Source organism: Lissotriton helveticus, chromosome 8 (assembly GCF_964261635.1).
Source record: "Lissotriton helveticus chromosome 8, aLisHel1.1, whole genome shotgun sequence".
Classification (NCBI taxonomy): domain Eukaryota; kingdom Metazoa; phylum Chordata; class Amphibia; order Caudata; family Salamandridae; genus Lissotriton; species Lissotriton helveticus.
Window position 1 is genome coordinate 1586858539 of NC_136069.1, and position 6000 is coordinate 1586864538.

The window sequence follows — 6000 nt, forward strand, 5'->3', positions numbered from 1 at the left end:
ACACGGAGAGGTTGGCTTCTGGCTCTTGGTGTACTGCCCTTTCTAATTTAAGCACAATTCGTGGTTAGGGTATTTTTATAAAATTAAAGTTATGTATACGCCATGTATTTATATGTTTTATTTATATTATTAATTAAGTAAACGATGTAACATGCGCCAACTATGAGCATCCCTCACACTCGAACTGCTACACGAACAATCGTTGGTAGTGACAATAAGCATGACTTTATTGTGACAATGTAGATAAGCACAGGCATGCAGAAATGTATTTCTTTGCGACAGCTCATTAAACCAAGAGTTATGTGCCTGCAATGTATTTGCTCATGCTTTTGTTATTTAGAGACTTGTGGATATAATATAGTACCTTGGTAAGAGATGAGCAGGAGATGACTCGGAGTGGACGTTGGTTAGTTTGCTCCTTTATATGCTGCCTACTTACTACTGCATTAAACATATTATTGTTTCTACTTCGTATTGTGGATTATTGAACAAAACAGCTAGCTAAGTCTTTAACTTTGCCAATGCTTGATAGTGGTCGTGGTGTGATGTTAGTGGCATTGTTGGCGATAGTGGTGTTGATAATGGCATTGTCAGTGGCAGAATTCATTGTGCTATTGGTGCTGTGTTATTGAGGCAGTTGTGTCAGGTGGTGGTATCAGTGATGATAGAATGTGTGATGGTACTGGTGGTGGTATTGGTGGTTGTATGAATATATGTTCACATATAAAGGGAGTGGAACAGCACCCTGTTGTGCACTCCTATATGTCGCACTATTCTTTTGGCATTCTATTTGAATCAAGAACAACATATAGAGACACTTGTTAGATTTAAACAAATGGCAAATGGATATTAACAAATTAATATTCTATCAACATTCTATTGTAGGATGCCCAAAGAACTAAAATTAAAGAGGGATTTTGCATTGTGAATTACCCTCACTTCATACTATAGATTCGTTAATGTGCCTTAGTGGTGCCAGAAACAAAGATGGTGCTGACCGCCAGCGATGAACTGAAGGTGGCTCCTTGTGTAATATTGTGACTTGTTGGGCAGCCCCATGCTGTGCACTGAGTGCGGGCTGGCCCCGGTGAAAACCCCTCAGGCGTAGGACAAAGGACTGGCCCGGCGTACACCCAGCCAGTGTGTACAATGTTTATAAATAGCCGTGGTTTAGTTACGCACTGGCCACCACTGCAAATGTATCGTCCGACTCTTTGTTGCCCGCATCACAAGGCCCAGGGCCACTACACTACACTGGCGAGAAGGTGGTCTTCCCACCCTGCTGTGCCACCTCACACCTGCTGTGCCTGCCGCATGCAACTCCAACCCAGGAGCGCTCAAGCCGCGTCTCCTGTGACCTCCAGTCAGTGCCCCCTGCCACGCACCTGCGGCCCTCGTTGTGAGGGCCTGCATCGGCTCCCAGCGCTGCACACGGCCGAAGCTTTCACCCTCTACTGCTGCAGCTCAACACACCTCATCGGCTCGCAGGTGCGCGCACGTGCGGGCTCTTTCCTGGCACACGTAGCGGTGAGACCTTTGCATCGTGGCTCTCCAGTGCTCCTGACTCCGGAAAAGAAAGTGTTGCCTGCTCCCTGCCGCCCTCCTGCCAGCACCCTCGACACCACGCACCTCCAGCTCTGTCGCCTGCTCCCTGCCGCTCTCCTGCCAGCACCCTCGACACCACGCTCCTCCAGCTGGGACCCTATCCTGGGGCTGACCGGCATTTGAGGCCTGCCCTACCGCCTCCACTACGCCCACGTGGCGCCACTACAAGGTGCGTTCTCCTGCTGCTCATGCACACGGCGCCAGGCCATACTCACCTAGACCACACTGGTGTGCCCTCCTGTGGCAGTGCATGCTCACCCTTCGAGCCTCGCCCCATCACGGCTGCACCAGCACCGAAAGGATTCACTGCCTACCTCAACCAGAAGGGCCCGCAAAGCACCGCGGCGCATTTGCCCGCCTGCTGGCGCCCCACAGTGAGTGATACACCGACCCCGGCCACTCCCACTGCATCACCCACATGGCGTCCGTACCGCATTTGGAACCTTTCACAATCACGGGCTCTCCCAGGCAGCTTGCTGGAAGGCATGGGTAGAGCGCCTCAAGACGTATTTCGACGCTGTAGACATTCTTGCCCCGAGGAGAAGACCCATTGTAGAGTGCTGCTCAGCCTGTGCGCGTGTGTATGAATGTTGATTGCATGAATGTTCGAATGGTGTGTTGAATGTCAGTTGAAGTTCGGGCTGAGCAGATGTCATACCGCTCCTGGTGGGGTTCTCCAATTTATATCCTAAACTAAAATAAAGATCAACTTACAACAAATGACCTCGGCTTCCTGGAATATATCTTCTTTACATTTGGCGACGCTTCAGAAACGGACCTCCGTGCAAATTTAAAAGACATTTAAAAAAAAAAAGGAAACGGAACGAAAAGTGAAACCTTAAGAAAAGGATCCAAACTGAAAAGGAAACCTCCAACAAAGTACTGGCACCCAGAACCCCACCAGTGACCTCTCACCGGTCGCCCTAGAAGTAAGTGCCAGTTATTTTCATAGCAGCGTTTATCTGAACTTTAAAGCTGTAATAATTTGAAACAAAACTCTTATTGCCGATAAAGAGTTTCTCAAGGACAGTGAAGTGTATTTTGAAAGCGGCTAAAATTAAACTTTAAAGGGCGCACTACTGGTTTTTCGGCATACCAATTCCTTCGAGACCGATCACCTGCAACTATAAAGCGCCAGCTGCTTGTCAACACCGTCCTGCCACCTTGTATGTGCTCTGGTGCAACAACCCTTTCACTGACCGGCATAATGACAAGAAAACTGAACGAGTGACTCTCAACCGGAATACAACTGTTTGTTTTCTGCTTTCTCCTGACCTGCTCTTTTTAGTGAAGAAAAGAGTGTTCCTTTTACTTCAGCAGCAGGCGGAAGGGAGTTTTACATTTTCTTCAGCAGCAGTGTGTCAAGTGTTTAACGTGAGCATTTTCTTAATTATACTTTACTAATATGTTAAAAGTTAAGAGCACATAGATATTGCTCGCGCTCTTACCGTTGATGTTTGCCTCTTTCGAAGTCAGCGCGAGGCATCTCCACGCATCAAACCTTACTTACACTGTGACGACTTCTCTTGCACGTCATCACGTAATCCTCTGCGTGCCTCCATCTTTCAGGAAGTGTTCAGGCATTGTTAAACTGTTGCCCAGCAACGCGCAATTTATGAACATGAAATACGATTAACTTTATCGCATACAGTTTGAAGTTCACGAGCTCAAGAAAATACTTGCTCTGCAATTGTTTTTCAGTTTTCAAAGCCTCCGACAGCAATTAAGCTCAGCAATCCTGAACATAGATAATACCAGTGACACTTCATCAATCATTGGATTCTCTTCACGCTTGAGAGCACTCCTTCAAGGAAATACACGAGCTGCAGTTCTTTCATTTTTATTGAACAGAACTTTAAGCCTCATACAATAAACAAAATGCAGAATATATTCGAGACCATCAAACCTTCTTTTCACTTGGTTTCCGTCATTACTCTGACACCCTTTCCCCAGTCTTGCATTCCACGGATTCCCGACATGCTTTCTATCCATTGTTTTTCCACAAGTACTGGAGTCGTTTTCTTTGGAAACTCATCACCTCGATCTGCTGTTTATCAAAGTACAATACTTTTATTTGTCACAACACTACCACCTAATGGTTATTTTCCATCGTTGCACTTTGATGATGATATGAATTAGAGATTGATAATACAGACAACGAAAGTTCCGTAAAGTGTTATATCTGTAAAGTGTTATCTCTGTTTCTTTTAACAGAAGTTTTATTTTATGCAGATGTTATCACCTTTCTCTGCTATAAATTTTACAGTTGCTTTATCCTTATAGTTACATTAATTATAAGTATTTAATTATTTGAATTTTGTAGTGATTTCAGAATGAGTATTTTTAATATAATCTTTACATGAATTATATACGGGCATGTTTAAAAATGAAATGATTTTACAGTCATACTTAGTTTCATGCTTCATCAAATATTTTTGATGTTTTAAAGTAGACTAAAACACTCTACTGTTTAAAAAAAAAAAGAGAGAGCTATAGTGCAAATGCAGTCTCTTTTGAGGAAGAATATATATTTTAAAAATTTTCTAATGTTTTGAAAGGAAGAATGCAAATGCATTCCACCACACCAACTTTTTAAGTTATTTATATGGGTCTTATTTTAAAGACGTGTGGTTCCTTCTTCTGTACTCTGTAAACCACACTAAGCTTTTAAGCTATATGTATATGGGTCTTACTTTAAGACGTGTGGTCTCTTTAAAAATGCATATGCATTCTTCAGTACTATTATCCACACTAAGCTTTTAAGCTATATGTATATGGGTCTTACCTTAAGACGTGTGGTCTCTTTAAAAATGCAAATGCATTCTTCAGTACTATTATCCACACTAAGCTTTTTAACTATATATTTATTTGGGTCTTTTTATAAGACGTGTGGGTCTCTTTTAAAAAAAAAAAAAAAGGGTCAAGTTCCTTTTTAAGTGCGTCACTATCCACACTAAGCTTTCTCCAGCTATATATATATATATATGGGTCTTATTTAAAGACGTGTGGAGACTTGATGCCTTTCTCTTCATGTTTTACTTTTACTTGTGTTTCTTCCACAATTTTTGTGTATGTTTCACCTTACATTTTAACCACTCTACTAAGTCTTGTTTCCTCTATACTGCACTTGTTTTTCTTTTTCAACATTCAAGCTTCCTTCGCTCTGGTCTGGCCAATCAGTGTGTCTTGGTGGTTCTTGCTGTGTTAACTTTTTCTCTGCAGTGTCTTTGTGCCTTCTTTGCTGCACAAATTTTTCACTCTTCTTCTCATCTTTTTCTCTTCTAGTGATCTTTACACCGTTTGCTTTCATTTTTCTTCTCATTTCTTTGTATCTCTACCTTCTGCGTACTCCCCTTTTAGCTCACTTATTGTCTCATTAAAAGGGGGAAGAGGGGTTGTGTTGTTTCAACGTCCTTTTTTGCATGTTCTGAAAATGGTTTTACCGTATTTTACAGTTTAAGGATTTCACTCCACCTCTTCACTTGATTTTAATTCTATTGAATATATAAATGTTCTTAATTATATTTTATATTTGCTTAATACCTTGTATAGTAACATCTTATAATTATATTGTGAAGGGTCATCTTTTCTGTGTTAACAAGGGAGAAGATGTAGAGTGCTGCTCAGCCTGTGCGCGTGTGTATGAATGTTGATTGCATGAATGTTCGAATGGTGTGTTGAATGTCAGTTGAAGTTCGGGCTGAGCAGATGTCATACCGCTCCTGGTGGGGTTCTCCAATTTATATCCTAAACTAAAATAAAGATCAACTTACAACAAATGACCTCGGCTTCCTGGAATATCTCTTCTTTACACCCATGCTCCTTCATTTCAGAGGAACAGACATCCATAAGATATCCAAAATGGTGCGTGAGGTTGGATCTCCAAGAAACTACGCTACAATGCGCAACACCATCACTGCCCACTTTGAGCCTTATGCCAACCCGACTACGAGCGCTTCCTGCTCCGCCAGGCGCGCCAACAGCCGAAAGAATCGGTGGATGTTTTCTATGCGAGACTGAAGGAGCTGGCAAGCACCTGCACCCTCCCGGACGAGGACGACGAAGTACCAGCCCAGTTCATCCAAGGCTGCGCATCCTCCAAGCTGCGCGAAAGTGTCCTACAGGAGCACAACGATGTGAGACATTTTAATGCTAGGCCGATCCAAGGAATTGTCCAAAGCCAGGGCGGCACACAAGAACCCCAAGCCAGCCGCAGGGTCAAAGAAGAGCCAGTTTGTGCCATTCGCACTGACACTTGTGAAACGCAACCGAAGAGCACCAAGTCAAACACTCCATCCTCCAAACAGGGCTCACAAAGTCACCCGTGTGGGGGTCCGTACCCCCACGACGGTGCCTGTCCCGCGCATGGCAAGACCTGCAGCACGTGCGGGAAGG